Source organism: Equus przewalskii, chromosome 27, assembly GCF_037783145.1.
Source record: "Equus przewalskii isolate Varuska chromosome 27, EquPr2, whole genome shotgun sequence".
In the NCBI taxonomy this organism is placed as follows: domain Eukaryota; kingdom Metazoa; phylum Chordata; class Mammalia; order Perissodactyla; family Equidae; genus Equus; species Equus przewalskii.
In genome coordinates, this window is record NC_091857.1 from 11,787,349 (window position 1) to 11,807,720 (window position 20,372).

General features: G+C 36.7%; 1 protein-coding gene across 36 annotated transcripts in view; it reads right to left on the reverse strand.

Moving 5' to 3' along the window:
• The window catches only part of ROBO2 (roundabout guidance receptor 2), a 1,565,981-nt gene that overhangs the window by 131,405 nt on the left and 1,414,204 nt on the right, over positions 1-20,372 (reverse strand). The gene's annotated exons all lie outside the window — the stretch shown is intronic.

Here is a 20,372-nt window from a genome sequence, read left to right on the forward strand (position 1 = left end):
ATTGGTATCAAAAGGTTAGACTATATTGGAATCTAGAATCTCCTGACACATTCTTCATCAACTATATATTACAGAGATAACAACTTTCTACCAAGAGACAGCATAAAGATACAATTTAAGAAAAAACATGATGTTTGAATCTATAAAGGGAAATTAATGTAAGCAGAGGATATACTACCAAAATGGCAGCTGCTCTCACAAATTTTTCCTTAATGTGTTCAATGAATAAATGGCTAATATCACAATTAAGCTTTTAGTGGCTGAGTTGTTATTAGAATTCAGGCCTCATGGTCTGGGCACAGAAATTTACACTAGATACTATAAATTCATAATCGCAATTTGGTTGCTTGTGGGCCAAAATCTGCATGAAGGGAAGGGGTGTGTGTGTGTGTGTGTGTGTGTGTGTGTGTGTGTTTCTGTGTCTTGGCTTGCTAATATTTTTAAATTATTGGAATAATTGATACTATTTAAAATTTTGACATTTGCACATACAAATGTAGATATTCAAATTGAGGTCTGTCTTATTCAAAGTACACATCTTTCTCCTTCATCACACTGCCTATCCAACAAGTTTAATACAACTGTGCCCTGTACAACAGGAGACGCGACTCTTCCTTCCAACACCACTGAACCACCGTGCCAATTTCTAGCCTGACTCTCACAGGATCCTGACAAACCCAGGAGACTCAAGCACATCGTGGTATCTTTACAAATTTTCATAAAAAAAGCATCTCAGGTCAGAGAAATGATAGACACAACTCTGACCAAATTAGCCCTTAACTGCAAAAACTTAAGAAATACTAGGACTGATTTTAAAGAAATTATGTGTAAAACACTTCAAAGCCCAGGAAGAAGTACCTATTTGGCTCATTCATTATTTCATATTTAGGTCATCTGAGGGAAAACACGATGAAGTTCCTTTCCCAAGGCCACACAGCGAGGCAATTACAGTCAGGGGAAAAACTGTCATGAGCATCTACCACTAGTCTCTGTTTTTGCTAACGGGTCGTGACTTCTCTGAGACAATAATTTGCCTCCTAAAACTACATATTTCACAAGCAATTAGACATCAAATATTTCCACAGGTCTAGTAAATGTGGCCTTATTTCTTGTATTTCTTTCTGTATAAACTGGTACACGCCTAATAGTAATCTCACTGATGTTTTACACTATTACATTGCATAACTGGAGAAATATTCCTTTTTCCCTAGGAAGCAAACATTGAGGAATATACAAAATTATGAATAATAGTGCTTTATATTTAAAGGATCTTTACAGTTTACAATGGAGTTTAATATATGATTTCACAACAATAAATGACTTAGAGAAAATGCCTACTTCCAAATACCATTTTACAGAAGAAGATGCTGAGATTGTTGTCTCAGGTCATAAGGGAACTGCAATCAATGTCCTCTGCAGCCGGTACATTTATTTTTCTAACAGAGAGCAGCACGCTCCTTCCAAGTGATGTGTGTGTTTCATGTGCTGTGTGCGTGCGCATTGGGAAGGCAAATATTTTGGTATCGGTGCGTTTGTGTCAGAGTTTCAAAAACACTACAAACTGACTTTATCAATATTTTTCTCAATATTACTTAAAACCAGTTGTAACCCTAGAAAGTTCATAAATGTGCTTACTGATATCTACACACTTTAAAATAATTCTTTTATTAAACAATCTAACGCACTTAAATTTTCCCCTGATGTGCTTTTAGCTTTCTTTAAATAGTCTGGAATAAATTTTAAATGACGAGCTCGTATTTTGGTATAAAACAGCTACTTTTAAAACATGGGATGATATTATATATGATCAACCTGTAGGCAGTGTCACTGACTTTAACTAAAAACAAACAAAAAAGGGAACAGATGAAAACACGACTGGTGAGGAACTCCTAATGGAAACTGGATGATTTTGATGGGGAAATCTGCCAGTCTCAGACTTGTATAAAGGCAGTCGTTGCTGCCAGGTTTGATTAATGACAGTTGTACAATCATGTGCTGACAGTACCCTCCATAAATATACCTTTTTTTTCTGATATGAAACACTGCTGAAAAATGAAAGCCAACCAGATCCAGCCCCCGGACAGCATGTGCCGTCATCGCTGTCCCGTGAATGGAGATTGATCGGTAAGCAGCTGTGACAAAGTGGGCAAAGAAGCTCTGGTTTTTGTGTTGTTTTCTTCCCAAAGGAAAAAAAAGGAAAAGGAAACTGAATTGTGTCAAAACCATTACTGTCTGTTCAGTGAAATAATAAACAAAACAAAATAAATTTATTTTAATGCTTAAAACAACAGTTTGTATGCAAGGTTCTGTTTGTGTGTGATCTATTTAATGAATAACCTTGTAAGTGTTTCAAAAGAGAAAATATTATTCCTTTTTTAAGGAACAGAATACTATACTCTAAAATCACTCCCAAATGTACATGAAAAAATCGAACTTATTTCTTCTTCCTCAAGAAAACTTCTTTCATAGCTAGTGGGCAGCTTTCCTGTAAATCTAAATTTACTTTGAAAATATAAAACAAGATTTTTGAAAACTGGCAAAATTTTATAACATAAACACATTTCATACATTTCTCATACTTTGCAGTCCCTGATCCTTGTTAAGCTTCTAAGGTAGAAATTCCTCATGATTTCCTCGCTTTTGTGAATATAACTCAGGCAATTTAGGGACCTCCCCCTCCAAGCCTTCCACAATGGCTTTACAATTTGGTTTACAGTTTGGGAGGAGAAAAGAATGAAAGAAAATACACCACAATTTCTATTATAAAGTGGAATTTTCCCATGTTTAGTTCAAGCCTGTGTATCTCTTGGCCCTGTTTGAATTACGAGAGGGTTCTACACAATAAAACTTCCTGAATGGCCATTCGCATCTCACAAGCACCTTTGTTTTTCAAGGAAGGAAATTTATTTTCTCAACATTTTTAGTTTTTGAAATCACCTACTACTTCTTGCTCTGGGATGTCTGGCTCCAATTCTAGAACAAGTGTTTTGAATTAGCACTTGAAATTTTACTACGTATCTGCTTTATTAATCATTAAGTTGGCCAACAGTAAAAACTAGGAAACCTGAAAACATTTAATGTCTATGCAAGTAAATGTGTTTTTCCTTTGAGAGAGACTTGAAAAGTTTGTTTTCAATTTTCAAAAAGTTGCACTCAATCCAAACAGCTGAAGATCATGCTACACCTTTTAGACTCTTTCAGAAAAAAAAGGTCTGCAATAACGGGCATTCCAGCGGCCCAGGCCCGTGGCGGAGTGATTGGGTTTGCCCGTTCTGCTTCCGTAGGCTGGGGTTTTACCGGTTCGGATCCTAGGCATGGACCTAGCACGGCTGATCAAGCCATACTGGGTCGGCGTCCCACATAGCTCAACTAGAAGGACCCACAACTAAATATACAACTAAGGCAATATCTGCTTACTATTTTTCAAACAAAATCCTTCCACAGACAACACTTGAAACTCTATTGAAATTCACGTAAGCACTTCTTGGCAACCTAAATACCAGGTGATATTTTCTTAATATTTAACATTTAAGGTATATCCTAACATCAAGCTCTTAAATCACAGTTGAGGTCTGTGACCCGAAAATGAGCACAATAGACCATTATTTTGCTGGCAAAGGGATACTGAGTCAAGTTTTTATATTCTATAGCTAACCTGCATCACATTCTTCTTTTTATCTACAATTACAATGCAGCCTAATGTTTAGACTTTGGGTGAACGAATATTTACCTAGTCTTTCAGAGTTCAGGTCACAAGCATTTCTGGGCAGCGCATCTGAGCTGCATGAAAGACAGGTAACCTTTTAAAAATGAAAATTAAAGGGCCGACCCAGTGGCACAGTGGTTAAGTTCGCATGGTTTGCCAGTTAAGATCCCAGGTGCGGACATGGCACCGCTTGTCAAGTCATGCTGTGGCAGGCATCCCACATATAAAGTAGAGGAAGATGGGCATGGATGTTAGCTCAGGGCCAGTCTTCCTCAGCAAAAAGAGGACGATTGGCAGCAGATGTTAGCTCAGGGCTAGTCTTCCTCAAAAAAAAAAAAAACACCAAAGAAAGAAAATTAATGTAACATTCATTGTAAAAGGAAAGGAAACAAAAATCTTGGGAGATTAAACTTGCGGGGAAATAGTAGGGGGTAAGGTGATCTCTGAAGAGAATTTGCTGTTTTGTTCTAGAAGGCCCTACTGAAAGCCAAAATGAAACCTGAAATATGGCAGCATTTTGACTCTGTCTTAATTAACCAATACTATTTTAGACTCTCTTAGCTTTTCCTAAATGCTATCCTTGTGTGGCTCCCTCCTTGTCAGCCTGACCCGTCGATGGAAAACCCCTTCTCTAGTCTCCCTTTCGCACAGCTGAGAGAACAGGGCATCTTCCAACTAAAAAGCTAAGAGAAAACAAACAAGCAAAAAAGATGTTTAAAAATACCCACAATAGGATAACAACAGTTGACATAATGACATGCAGATTTCAGATAATTGGGTAAGCAGGCCCAAAAGACCACTGCCAGAGATCCTGGACACCCACCACCTCAGAACCAGAGCTTCTCTCTGGACCTGGGCAATTATACCCAACTGCAGCTGAGCCCTTCCAGAGAGGCCAAAGCACCCCGCTCAGCCCAAAGCAGAAGCTGTGGCTGTCTTTTCAGTGCCCTCGTCTCTCCTCCTATGACAGACAGTGGGGACACCAGGGATTAACTCTCTTGGCAAATTTGTGAACAACTGTGAAGATCACAGCCTGCTGTCCTTGGTCACCGCCCATTTCTACCTTCACCTGTTATCTTATTCTTTCATTTTTCACCTCCTCTGCAGTGAGCTTTGTTTCTTCTGATACCTCTCACAAAATTTTTCAATGTGCCTTCTAAACTACCTGTTTGCTAATTTGTAAAACTTCCTTAACCTTTATCATTCTCAGATTTTTACCTTCACCTCCATGCTTAAATGGAAATCTGGCTCTTTCCTGACAGTTGACACAAGCATGGGGGAAGAGGGGAAGTGGGGAGCATCCTCCCTGCCATTCCAAACAATTAGTCCTGCCATGGAGTAGTTACTCAATATTTTTTTTTTTTTTGGTTAGGAAGATTAGCCCTGAGCTAACATCTATTACCAATCTTCCTCTTTTTGCTTGGGGAAGATTGTTGCTGAGCTAACATTTGTACCAATCATTCTCTATTTCGTATGTGGCACTTGGCCGCAACATGGCTTGATGAACTGTGTGTAGGTCTGTGCCCAGGATCCAAACCCGTGAACCCTGGGCTGCTGAAGCAGAGAGTGCAAACCTAACTACTACACCACTGGGCCAGGCCCCTCAATAAATATTTTTTAAATGAGTTACTTATCCTCTCTCATGAAAATAAAGCAAAACAAAGCCTCATTCCATTGAATAGGAATCATGCCATCCAGTTTTCAAATGGGAGCTTTAGAATTTCTTCCTTTCTAGAAAATATGATAATTAATAGGAACTATTTCATAGGGCCGTTGTTAGGATTAAATGGGTTAATATATTTAGAGTGTTGACCCCTGAACCTGGCATGTAGTAAATGCCCAATAATTGTCACCTGGTATTTTCCACAGCTGCCCCTCACTGCACTCACGTCTCCTCCTTCAGTGATATCGTCTCCATCTCCCTTCGGCCGTTGTCTCAGAGCAAGATCCTGGACACTGTCTTCAACTGGAATGGCTCTGCTTTTGAAATCTGAAGTTCCAGTGTCTGATCCTGCCATAACTCGGATGTTTCCTACTCTGTTAATCAGTTTACAAACTGAACTTCTTTCTCCGTTTTTCTCTATCAACCCTTTGTAAGATCATTTTTTTCTTTATCCTTAGATTCTGTGGTCCATAAGTTGCTTGCCAATATCCTCACTTTTCTTGTTTCACTGCCCTTCTGTTGCACTTGCCTGGCAAAACAACAATTATGTATTAACAGCTCACCATCTTCTTTATATACTAACAGTAGCCTAATAAATGCTTCAGTTTACCCTTGACTGGCTCTCTAGAGACAAGTCCAAACTTCTGACCTGGCCTATCCTTCCTATCCTGGTCTCTGCTCACCTCTCCAGGCCCTTCTTGCACCATTGTCTCCCTTACACTCCAGCCCTCAACTATACTCCAGAATTTTCAGGCTCTCTCCTGCCTCTGCCTCTCTGCATATGCTGCGTCCTCACATCTGGAATTTTCTCTGTACCTCTCCAACTCTCTCTCTCTTTAGCCAACTACTTCTGCTCATCTTGACACAAGATTAATTTGTTTAGTATACTGACTCTTCCAGATTTTACACTCCATAAAGGCATGGCCATGTCACTGTTGTTCACAGTGAATTGAACCTAGTAGGCACTCAAGATCAATTTGATCATGAAGGAATAAACGAATGCTATATGTATGCAGAAAGAGGAAGCGGGTATCCTTTCATCAGTATCAAACTGCTGATAACAAAACACCAAGTGTACAATGGAGGGGCTGTGGACAACACAGGGCATATTTTGAGCTTTAAGAATCACATTATTTTAGCTCCCTGAACTTTGACTCTGGGTTTGTTTAAATTGTACCTTCTACTTATCATTTTTCATTTCAAAGCATTTTCTCTGTGTTCAATTCCTTCCAATCATTGACTATCACCACAATTAAGACCACATTGCACAAGGCCCCAGAGCAATCTATACTTCAAAGGAGAACAGCCTTGCTCACACCTATCCCTGTTCTGTGGTTTAACCTGGAAACCACATGTACACCTGTTGCCTAGATAAAGAAATTCAAGATTGACCTACAGCAGCAATAAAAATGTGAGGTCCAGAAAGTTTAAGGTAAAAATTAATATTAAGATAAAAACTACATGATAAAAATTATACATATCTTTCATCACTGATAATCCTTCATTAATATCAAACATTAACATCAAAGGGCTTAACACCACAATTTTATAATTAGAACTATATTCTTTTATTATTTGCATGATATTCATTATTCCTGACAAACAGTATTTTTTTTTAGTATTAGACTATTATTTTTGGGGGGGCTATTATGTACAGATAGGGCACTGACTTAACACTGATAATTACGTTATTGCTTTGAAAACTGCAGAGAATTTTTAGTATCACCCCATAGTTATTCTACTTTTCACTAAATGTAAACCCCTTAAAAGTTTAGAGATTAAATGTGATTGTGTGTATGTGTGTGTGTATGTATAAATAAATCATGTACTACTTCCATCCATACACATATAAGGTCAAATTCAAACCATTCTAGATATGTGAGGATTTGCCTTTGGTTCATAATATCAGAAAGAAATATTTAATTATTTCTATTGCTGTCTTTAATATGCAACCTTCCTTATGGTAATTTTTCTACTAGCTTTTAATAGATTATTCAAACAAAATAATTTCCACAATCCCTTAAATGTATTATTTTCAAATACTTTAAAAAATATTGCAAGTATTATTTGCAATGTTTTTCAACTAATTAGAACATGAAAATTTATGGTAATAAATCCAAACATATCACACTTAATTCATATTGGAACACATAACATGGTGGATGCAGGTTACATTATCCTCCAATTTAGAAAGAATTATTTTATTGGCTTAAATTCATTTAAGACGATTTGGTTTTACAATAGGACTAGGAATTGCAACATCAGATTTGGAAAAGTAAATATATCTCACAGTTGTCTGTTTGGTTAGAAATTAATCCCAACTTGAAGTCCTTTTAGAAAAGGATGTTAGGAATTAAATCCATAAGCATCCACAGAAACTCAAAGCTCAGACCAGAAGTTCTTTGACAGGCGGCTCCCATTCGTCTAGCACTCCGGGGTCATGAATGAACTCTGTATAGTAAAGGAGGGCAAATTTTGGGTAAAATGGATTTATGAACATGCCATCTATTTAGTGGCTTTGTGGTCTTTGCTGGACAAACTTCAAGAAGTCTCCTTCCTCAGTATTCAAAGTGAGCACTAGCTGAGTTATCAAGGGCGGGCAGGGGCACAGAGTCAGAGGGATGTCCATCCTGGGCTGTGCTGTGGAAAATTCAAGAGGCTCTCTCTTCTTTCCTTCTTCCCAAAGAGACTTCTTCATGAAATGTTCTTAAGCAATAATTTAGAAATTCAACACAGCTGCATAGAGGCATTTGTCATCATTTACTGTGCCACCTAACTTGTGGGTTGGCAGGTCTATTTGAAAACGAAAGTTCAGACACTTCTCTAATTAAGACACTCTTAACTAGTTTTATCAATTCAGCAACTATTTAATGAGCAAGGAATATAAAGAAAACTTCCTTGCTTCATATATTCTAGAAAAATGCAAAAATATACATTCATCTCAAGTCATTAGTGAACCAAAGAGGCTTCTTCTTGTGTTCAATGATATCAACCTCAGTCATGGTATCATTTGTCCATCTCACTGGTATAACCTTCATAACAAAGGCAATAAGAAAACATTATTATCTTTGAAAATCTCTTTCTCTCAATTATATTCGATTATTTTTGCCTTAACATTAAAAAAAAGTCATATAAAATAACATTTAGGTGAGCAATGTCTAGTTTCATCCTTTCCACTATATCAAGGTTTCTCAACCTCGGCACGATTGACATTTGGGGCCAGATTATCTTTGCTGTGGGCGGTGTTCTGTGCATAGCAGAATGTTTAGTGACATTGTCAGCCTCTTCCTACTAAATGACAGTAGCACCTAATCTCCCAAATGTGGCAATCAAGGATCTCTTGCCAAATGTCTCTCTGGACATGGGGGAAGCAAAATTGGCCCCAGTTGAGAACTATTGCACTAAATGTTTATCTGGTGAGCGCCACATGTCAGGCTCAGGGCTGGATATTTGAGATTGAGGATAAATACAGCAAAGGGAGCCGGGGAGATAGAGAAATAATCACCATAAGGATGAGATTAACACTACTTTCTCTTAGTTACACGGAAATACAAAAAACAAACAAAAAACCCAAGAGCTGTGGAGTAAAACATGGAATGAAGCATATTCCAGTTCAAAATGGGAAATGAGCACAAGCTTTTTCATGTCAGAGAGTTTGAACCCGACTCTGCTCCCCACGGGCGCTGTGACCTTGAGCACGCTGCGCATTGGCTCTAAGCTTCAGTTTCCTCCTCTGTTAAAAGAAGGGATTCATGTTTCAAGGCTGTGGGAAAGACTAATTATAAACTGCGTAATCCTCTAGCATGAAACCAGTGGGCACTCAAGAAAATTAGAGGTTTTCTCAACTTTTAAATCTAATTTCCTTTAAAAATGAATGATCTTAGCATGGTAGTCAGGAGAGTAGACTTGAGGGCCAGAGTGCTTGGATTCAAATGCCCTTCTATGGTTTAAATTCCCTGCTTGGGGTCTTCATTTGTAAAATAAGAACGATAAGAATCCCTGTGGCGTGAGGCGATTGTGAAGATTAAGTGAGTTATTTGCATGTAAAGCACTTAGAAACATTAGCTATGACTCCCATCGTTAGTTTTAAGATACACATTTTCCATATTTTAACATCTCTGAAATTAGAAATCATCTTCCATAGATGGCATATCATAGTTGATTTGGCAATTTTTTCTCCTTAACTCAGAGAAAAGTACTCTTGGATCCCACAATAAACTCTAACGTGGATTCAGTGACATACAATATTATTATATGGTTGGAAATGATTAGGTGAAACAAATCTTTTGACTTCTCTATTTATTAAAGACAACACCTTTCATCCAGGCACCCAAGTTAATAACCTCAACGTTACTTTTAGTCCTTGTTTTCCCATGAGCTCTGACATACAATTTCCAATTGGAAAAAACTCTTTTCTTTGTATCGTCACCTGTACTAATGTCCATGTTTGTATATTCACAGGATATACCCCAAAGAAATCCCCTAACTACCTTTTAAACAACTTCCTACCAGGTGGGCCTACTTCTGACCTTTTTCTACTCCAAGCTACCCTGTAAATAAATACAAGAATCAATTTTCTAAATATAAAGACAAAGATACATTTCTAGGCAATGTGCTTAGTGAATCTCCATTCCATAGTGTGCTCAGTATAAACTTTACTTGGAATTAGAGGTTTTCATAGTAAAGCCTCAACTAGCCTTGTTGCCTTCAGTGTCACTTGCCTCGGCTCCTGGCAAACTGAGCCACTAGCCATTGGCCGACACGTTCCACCACCAGACCTTTTGCATCCTGCTTCCATCTCTTGCAATAGTCTTTTTTGTAGCTCAGCTTATAGAAATTCTATTCTCCCTTTCAGACTCATCTCTAGTGTCACATGGGAATAGAGTAGTCTTTATTTTCTCAAATCCTAAAGAGTCTTATATATCATAGTTTTCATATAGTTTGCCTTATTCAATAATTAATGCTATACATACTTCAGACTTTCTACTAAAATCCTTGAAACAAACTCATCTTGTTTATCTGCTGGGTTATCACCATATAGAAATGTTCAATGAAAGTGTGTGATTACTTTTGAAATAATTCTTGAAATATGGTATTTTATTGGTCTATATTGCAGGTTTTAATTATTCCTTTGAGATTTATTGATATTTTACTATAAATTATGTTCAAAATATTTTCTTTCTCTCTTTTTATAAAATCTCTCAAATAAAGGTAAGAAAGAGTCCTGGGGCCAGCCTGGTGGCATAGTGGTTAAGTTCGTGCGTTCTGCTTCAGCGGCCTGGGGTTCGCAGGTTTGGATCCCAGGCATGCACCTAGCACCACTTGTCAAGCCACGCTGTGGAGGCATCCCACATAAAACAGAGGAAGATTGGCACAGATGTTAGCTCAGTGACAATCTTCCTCAAGCAAAAAGAGGAAGATTGGCAACAGATGTCAGCTCAGGACCAATCTTCCTCACAAAAAAAAAGAGAAAAAAATAAAGGTAAGAGTCTTGATTGACTTTTTTGTTTCTGTTATTAATGTTGTAAATATTTGCACAAAAGTATTAGAAAATATGGATTAACAAAGGAATATTTACAGTTTTCACTGAACATACGTTTCATAACAAGTGACATTTGTTGCATAAATTGCAATGACACAGAATCCTCAACCAGATATTATTAATAAAGGCTCCAAATGCCTATAATTTGATGAAAGAAAAGGTATTATAATAACCTTTGTAATTGTAACAGTTGTGAACATCACAATAATTAGCAAAATTTTCACACTGAGATCTTACCATAAGGCTACCCCATGGATCTATATGACGAATCACCTTCTCAGAAGAAACTTCTAGGACTTTAATTTCTTGGCAAAGGGTCACTGTGCCTCACTGGAAACTCCCCACCCCTAAAAATGTTCTTTTAGAATGAAGCTCCAATGAGTTGATACCATGTACCAAGTAAAGTAGACTTCTCCAGTAACTGATTCTACTGTCGTGGAGTAGTGAGTATTCTTAAAATGCTTTGAAAGTATTTGTTCTCTTATCTCTTGCCTTTGACAATTGTATCTCCTTCACACACTATCAAATAGGTAACCCCCATTCATCATGTCATTGTAATAAACTGCGTCTCAAGTTTTTCTTTATTTTTTTGTTCCCTTTCTCTTTCAATTCCTACCAGTTGGTTTGAATAACTGGGTCAAACAGCATCCTTCCCAGAGAGGCTATTATAGGAAATAATAATAATAAAAAACAAACCACATTTGTAGGAAACACAAAGTGTAGAACTCAGTCCTGCCTGGCAATTCATAACTGTCCATGGACTTGTTAATAATCAAACACTATCAAGAAAATATCAAGTACCACTCTCTTAGTAAATTCAAATGTGGCCTGAGCATTGTTAGGCAATGAAGATGAAAAGATGAGGTACACCGCTGATGCCCTAGAAGAGTTCACACTTCTAGATTTATATATCCTACTCACACTATTTAATTCTGTCAGCAAGCATTTCCTTCCCTCCTGATGTGTTAAGGAGAAGAACACAAGAACATAAGTTAAAATATTCTGAGAATAAAGATAGAGCTGTTTTAAATTTTGTTTCAATGTAGTGGAAAATAATGATAATTTTTTTAAAAGATGTAAACTTTATTTGATATGATATAACGGCTGTATATATTACGAATAAATGTCATTATGATAAAGATTGTAAAATCTTTAATACGTACTTTATTACACAGATGTATTTTGTGACTATCTGATTAAAGTGACACTTCCAGGCAAGCATATGCTAAGCTGCATTTTCCAAGTCTTCAATCCCAAGTGGTGAATGGAAAGAAGTTGTTCCCACCCAGCGCCTCCAGATAAGAGTGTGGGACTTTAGAGTCAGACACCCTAGATCCCTCATTAGGTGACTGACCTGATCATATTTATCCTCTTTGAGTCTTATTTTTTCTCATTTCTAATATGGGAATAATAATAGTATTTACATCACAGGATTCACCTAAGGATATATGTGTTAACATAAAATGCCTAGAGTAGGATCTGGTATAGAGTAAGCACTATGTAAATATAATTTATTAATATTATATTTATAGGAAAGGAAAATACAATAAAAACTCTTTTTGAATCAGTACTAAGCTTTTCCTGTAAAAACCTAAATAAACATTCAGAGTTAAGAAAAATTTTGAATTATGGGCCAGCCCAGTGGCGCAGCAGTTAAGTTCGCACATTCTACTTTGGTGGCCTGGAGTTCGCCAGTTCAGATCCTGGGTGTGGACATACGCACCACTCAAGCCACGCTGTGGCAGGCGTCCAATATATAAAGTAGAGGAAGATGGGCATGGATGTTAGCTCCAGGCTAATCTTCCTCAAAAAAAAAAAAAATTGAATTTAAAAATATGCCCATACACACATAGAAATCTGAGAAGATATATGTAAAACATAAAAAGTAGTCATTGGTAATGGGCATATGGGTAATTTTACTTTTCCTATTTAGGCCCATCCATTTCAAATTTCTGGGGGTTTTTTCCTATAAAAAAGGTATTATCTTACTTTTCAAGTTGTTTTGAGTTGTTGCCATTTATGGAATCGTACCATTTCAGAATTTAAAGGAGCCAAGAAGGTATCCATCCCAACTTACACCTTTTGCCGATGTGGACTCTGGTGCTCAGACATTTTACATATATTGTTGAAAATAACATGACGACTTCTGGCAGAGCTGGGAATTCTGGTTTACCTGGCAGCTCCACATCACAATTCAACTTAATAAGAATAACAACACAATTCAATCAGAAATATATCTTAAGGAAAACACCTTGGGTGATTAAAAATTATCTAAGTGATTCTAATCACAAACTCTTATGAAGGCAAGGATTTGGGGTAAGGTAGTCAATTAAATAACTTTTCCTTTTATACACTTTGTTTATAGTCAAGATAAGAACCTAGGTATGAGAGAGAGCAACTCTAATGGTAAATATCCAGTATAGACGCCTGTGGGATACAGTGTGCTGTGGTGACTATCTCCTGGTAAGTCTTTGGCTTGTCCTACAGTTTGGGCTAAAGTAAAATGTTGCCCTAGTGTCAACTTCAGCCCAGCTGAACGCTCTAACATGCCACACTTTGATGGAAGAAGCACACCTGCTGTGGCTCCTAGTTGGCCAATACCCACATGCCAATGACAGGTGGCACTCAGGCAGATCCTTTTGCTCTGCAAACTGGCACCTGGTCTTGGCTCTGCTCACACACAATGCAAGAGCTGCCAATTAATGGACAGCAGAGCATCTCTGACTTCAAGGCATTTCATATTCCAAGTGTGCCCCAGCTTGTTAGTTGACCACAGGCCAGAGCCCAAATTGGATGCCAGTTCTTGCATTGTCTCTGAGCTGAGATTCTCAACAGATGGGCCAATGTGGTCACAGGACGAAGCCACTTGTACTCCCCACCCTAGGTGGCAATTAGTTTGGTGATAACAGCAACTATTAGCACCTATTTGATGAAAACACAGAAAAAATACCATTTTGGCATCCTACTGAAAGTTGCTAATTAATCCTGTTCGTAAACAAAATCTATATCTTCAGCTTCCAAGAAGGTAACCTTGACCTGGTCCAAGTGTAGATTTTCAAAACAGCAGGACATTTCATACGTGGCTTAAGAAATTGGTCTAAAAATTACCCTTAACAGTAATGCTATATAGTAGTCCTATAAAGTTATTCATAATATAGTTTTTCTAACTGATCATCTATAATTTTATCCAAAATACAAAATTTGTAAGTGACTCAAGTTCATCAACAATTAATAACCACCTAATTGTGGAGCCCATTAGTTGAAAGTACAGGTTTCATGTTCAACAGATTCTAACTCAAGTCCTAGTCCTAACACATATTAGTGCAGACTTAGAAAACTTAACTTCTTTAAGCTTCTGTTTCCACATACCTCAAATGGGAGTAATATTACACCGGAACACTGTCCTTTAAAACAATGGAATTAACGTAGGCAAAAAAACACTTAGAAGATTGCATGGCAAATAGGAAGTTCTCCAAAAATATTTGGGTTTATCGTTACATCACCTTCTTATAAAAGTGGTTTTCTTATTACTAGCAGACAAATGATACAGTAGAATGTGTAAAATTTGAAGGTCGCAACCCAGATGTCTTATTGCATTAGGAAGAGGGAACAATATCTGGACCATGCACAATCCCACAGAGGTAGAAAAATGCGTGACAACTTTTGGGTTTGGCAAACTGGCTGGCAAAATGTATAAATAAATCTATATGATTTAAAAGCAAAAGTGACATCTATAGTATTTTATATGTTTCTATGGAAATCAATTGGCTAAAGAAAGGAGAATGTGTAACTATTCTATAAGAATTAGAAATTTTAAATTTTTCAGCATTAACTATTTTTTTCCATGTATTTGTCTATATAACTAATAAATACCACCAATCAGTTGCATTTATAAAACTAGGGCACCTGTTATGTGCAGCCATTGTACAGTGTTTTGAATTAGTTATATCATTTTAATAACTCTTTGGGTTAGAATGGATGGCATAATTACTCACCCTGTACAAATGAGTCAAAGTATAGGTTAATCATTAGTCCCACAGCATCACTAGTCTATATTTTCAGGATGTAAAACACAGACTTTAAATAGCTTGTTCAAGGTCACACTCCTAGTTAGTGGTAGAGAAATCTGTCGAACATGATTTCCAGAACATGGGAGTATAACTAAACTGATAAACGATCAGTGTCAGAACAAGCCTAAAGTCTACCACCCCTGACAATGGCCTAAATATTCTTTATGCTGTTGGTAGCTGTATAAAAGAACCCGGAGTAATTGTCCATGAGGTTCTAATTTTTTCAGACAGAAATGGCTAAGACATCTCTATAGCTGAAAAATCACAGAATATTCATTTACACTTTTCTTTATATTTCTGAATCTTCAGTATCAATTCACTTTTCAGATGCCACGTACAATGTTTTATATACATGGCTTTTCTCCTCCTTTCAGTTTTTTTCCTCCTTTTTCAAAAACCATTTTAATTGACCAATCTTGACCAGCCAACCTAATCAGCGTGGTTATTTACCAGAAGCCCAAATTACTACATGTCCTTGAAGCTCACACTGTATGTGAAGAAGGCCGATCTTCTCAGCAGGATGGCTGAGCACCTGATCAGCATCTCTGCATCCCAGGAGCACATGCTCTAAACAATGGAGCTTCCGAACAATTAATACAAGAACATTGCCCAGGGCTAAGTGGAAAAAGCCACTTAGCGGAAAAATGCCACAAAAAAAGGGGAATTATAAGTGGTTCTATTCCATTCCTTTTCATAAGGAGTCATGTATTTATGTGAATCTCACATTTCATGGAACTAAGAACTCTAACAGTCTCTCTTAAAATAGACTTGCACTTTAGAAAAAGGAATTTGTCAGTAAGTTCAGAAAAACTGATGGATTTTGCACAATGTATCTTGAAATTCTTTTTCTCTAGTCCTTCTCCTATTTTTATGAAATATTCATGAATTATATCCTCTATGTGCAAGCCATCAACTGCATTTAGAATTCTCAGGCATACATAAGAATGTAAATGGCATATTTTATTTCTAATTTTCTCTGACAAGCTTTTATGAGCATTCCTTTCTCTACTCTAGATCCTTATTGAGGAAGTTAGTGTCACTTTAGAGTTAGTTTAGAAAATAAATAAAAATGGAATAAAAATTATCGTGGACTAACTAATGGTGATATACTGAAAATTATATGATTGATGAAGGATGTTAAATCTCCTATTTACAGTCCTTTAAAAGACTGCTAATAATTAACTGAAATACAAACTGTACTGACAAACTCAGATAAGAAATCACACTATTTCTTATCCAGATTCTGAGAAGGGCTATTTTTATCCTGCTCCCTAATATTAGATTGAACAGAACGTTGTAGTGTTAGTATATTTCAATTTCATTTTTATTTCTTTGGTTATAAATTATAATATTCTGTTGCTTTTATATTAATACATGATGTTTTTCATAGAGCTTCAGAATATATATCTTTTTGGTATAACAAAAACATACAATAACCCCATGTTATGAAAGAACATAAGAGGAAGAATTGCCCTAGATATTATAAATACTGGCAACTTCGATCACACGAAGCACTTTGTGAAAAGATGTGTTGAGGGCATTTGATCATCAAAAGAGCACTAATTAGCAAAAAGTGCTAGGTTTGCCTGAGAAAAAAATGATATAACACCCAAGGAAGAACTTAGGATTTCTTCAGTTTTAACTTTCTTCAATTTATTCAGTATGTAAATACTTTCCTACATCACTCAATCTGATTAACATAAAATAAAAAGTAAAGAATCAATAACAGCATATTTACCTTGCTTAAAATGACTTCTTTTTACAGACTAGCAGTGAGCATTATAAATACACTAGGCACTTAATTAATGTAGGTAAATCTAAAAGTGCGTTTTCTATAATTTAAATTATGCTTTAAAAACATGTGCTTTTGAAAAACAATCATTATGAACTATAAAACATCTTTCCCCTTATCTCCTCATTTTGTTCCCCCTACCCATTTTATTTTCATACTGGTTTGTAAAATTCTTGCCCTTAATAGATGAGTTAGTGTTGATTTATTTGAGCACATAGATATTGAGACATGCTGGAAAAAAAAATATTGATACTTGAAAGTCACAAAAAAAGCAATGACTTTGTTTTTCTTCCTGCAATCTTCAATTGTGAAATAGTAGTATCTTCAGAAGTATCTGCAAGCAATTAACAATTGACAGTAGAATGTCTGAAATGAAGGCTCCTTCTTATTTTGTCCCTTTGCCATATGGAAAAAGTCCAAGTAAATAACTTTTCCCTGGTTGGGCAGCAGAGTTATTGTTAGACTTGGGAATTGCTACTTTTCCAACCTCACCAAAACATTCATCTAATCAAAAAATGTGTTTAACACAAGTCATCAAGTGTATGTTGTAATTTCATTAAAGACAGTTACTGAGAAAGGTCAGGAGTTTAAGGCTAAATCAGAGAGGCACACGGGTACTCAAAAAATATTTTCACAGTAAAGGAAAAAATACTGCCTTAATTCATCTCTGGTTACTGAAAGGTTGGCACAGATAGCTTCTTCAGCGTTTAAGGTTTAAATAGCTATCATTGCATTTCATAAATTTAAACTTGAATTGAAAAGGTTTTCTTGTCTCCAAAAGAAAAATAGTCACATATTACTTACATAGTAATTACAAGCTATGCAGCTACCCTACAAAGCTTTACTATAAATGTGTTAAGCATGAACCACTACACAAACCTTATTCAAACTGCATTAAATGTTAAGCCAAAGAAATGTCATCCTCCACACCACTCCGCACAATTGCTTACACAAGAACAATGGCCATCTCCCTAGTCTGAGACCTAAATAATGTAATAGAATCAACGTTGTTGATTTAGGCTATGGTTGGCTAAAAGTCATCACTGTTATTTCTCACCAAGTAAAGAGGTCTCTTTTCCCCTCATTGTGCATAAATGAAGCTTATGCTAATGCAGACAAATCTAAGAATGAATAAGCTTTTTTGAAATACCACTGAAAGGTTGAGAATTCAAGAAAAAGTACATGGCTTCTATCATGATAAAAATACTGACCTCATTTTCTATATTGCACTGATCCCAGTTTTAAGCCTTTCTAACATACAATTTAAAGCTTACACAGCATTTCCATTTGCTTAATACTTTAAAAATATTAGGCTGGTCACACAAAGCCTTGTGGTAGTATCATGCTGGTAATAGGAGGAAAGAGGCCAAACCTATGAAAATCTTTTCAGGGAAGTTAGGGGAGGTAAGATTTCTTAAAATTTCCACCTTGTCTTTACGGGCCTTTATATCATACAATCTAAACATGCAGTTTTATGCTGTTGTTTGACTTGTATGTATTATTTGAACTTTGAAGCAAATGCATTTGGCAAGTTTTGGAGAATATTGTAGCGACTAAAGATGTCAGGTTTATGACCTAATGCCTAGAGCAATCTGGGAACAAATCAAACTGGGCTTAAGTTTTCTTTTACCTTAATTCAAAGACATAGACCCACTGAAAAGCAACACACTCTTACAACTTTCTATTTTTGATATTTTTATCAAATGGATATTGTTTAATGATTAAAAATGGCAGGATTACCAGGGATGTTATGTGCATATCATGTAACCCCTGATATCGTGTGACGAAAAGGGCACTCTCTGTGGCTTTCCTCTTAAAATCCCACAAACCAAGCCCTATCATGGGAAAACACTAGGCAAATCCAGGTTTGGGGAACATTCTTTAGGATACCTGGCCAGGATCCCTTAAAACTGTCAGTCACAAAAACAAGGAAAGACTGAGAACCTGTCGTAGACCAGAGGAGGACTGGGGAATATGACAACTAAATGAAACACCCTATAATATCCAACCAAGTAAATGCCCTAGAGTGAACCCTGGAACAGGAGGAAGACATTAATGGAAAAACTGGTGAGACCGAAATAATGTATAAGCTTTAATTGTTATGTATCAGCATCCGCTCTTTAGGAGTGACAAATGTTTCATAGTAACGTAAGATGTTAACAATAGGGGAAACTGGGTATAGGATATACGGGAATTTTCTACACTATCTTTGTAACTTTTCTATAAATCCAAAATTATTCCAAAGTGAAAGTTGTTTTTTTTTAATGGACAAGGCTAATTACTTCTAATAATTGAAAATTAATCCTTGGCTACACTAGGCTAAATATTACCATATAATTAACCTCTTAACCTCCCATCAAAATGTTAAAATTATACATTAAATGCTGTGAAATTTAAGGGAAGTATTGACTATACATGGAGGATGGACACCAACGACTCAGTCCCATGCCCTCTTCTTGCTTTTGCACCTGCTTCTCCACTGAGAAGCCTTGAGGAGCCTCACATCCACAAACTTCTCCTGACAACAACATTCCTTTAAAACTAGAGGTCTGACACCAAAGTGACAAAAGAAATACAGAGGTGACTTTCCCTACTATTTAGGCTGAAAAATTAACCGAATTACAATTTTCACTTATCTTATTCCTCTAGATTGCAAAGAACCTCTCACTGACTATTTAAAATGTTTGGTCCATTTGAAACAACCGCTGTTGATGAAATGACTTTAGACAGCAGAGTATCATAAAGCTAGGAACATATAAAAGTGAGATTTTTGAGATGAATGTATAAATTCAAGAAAGCATTGATAGCGCTGCAGGCAAAATCACATAAAAGGCAATTGTCTTCTGGGGCCAGCCTGGTGGCATCGCAGTTAAATTCACATGCTCTGCTTTAGCAGCCCGGCGTTCACAGGCCTGGACCCCGGACGTGGACCTACGCACCACTTATCAAGCTATGCTGTCGCAGGCATCCCACATATAAAGTAGAGGAAGATGGGCACAGATGTTAAAAAGATGCAAAAAGAGGAGGATTGGAATCAGACGTTAGCTCAGGCTAATCTTCCTCAAAAAAAAAAAAAAGGCAATTGACTTCTGTGAAAGCATATTCAATTTAAGTCAGTTGAACGAAACTTAATTTCTTTTCAGGAAAAAAAAATTAGACAATAAGTAGGATGTGAAATTTTACACAGATGATGACTGTAGTAGGTGTGATGGCTGCAGTTTCAGAAGGTAGGACTAAGGCAAAACAAATCTGAAAGCTAGACTTGCTCATTATATTGAAAAAAACACTTGAATGATTTATTTGATCATAAAGGGCAAGTTCTTGGGAAGATTCAGACAACAAAAATGTTGTTTATTTTTATAAAAGACAACAAGCATTTTTGGACTTGCCTGAGAGAGTTGAGAGATTAGGTTTTGGGGTTTGGTGATAGGATGAATAAAAAAGAGATGGAGAAGAAGGACTCCATGAAGATACAGCAAGTGAGAAAGTGACAGGAGGTCCCTACATGAGAAATTCCCTATGCGGACACTGATGACAACTACTTGCTGCCTTAGTATTGTGTTGAGCAAGATCTCCCCTTTACTCTAGACTTTGAAATC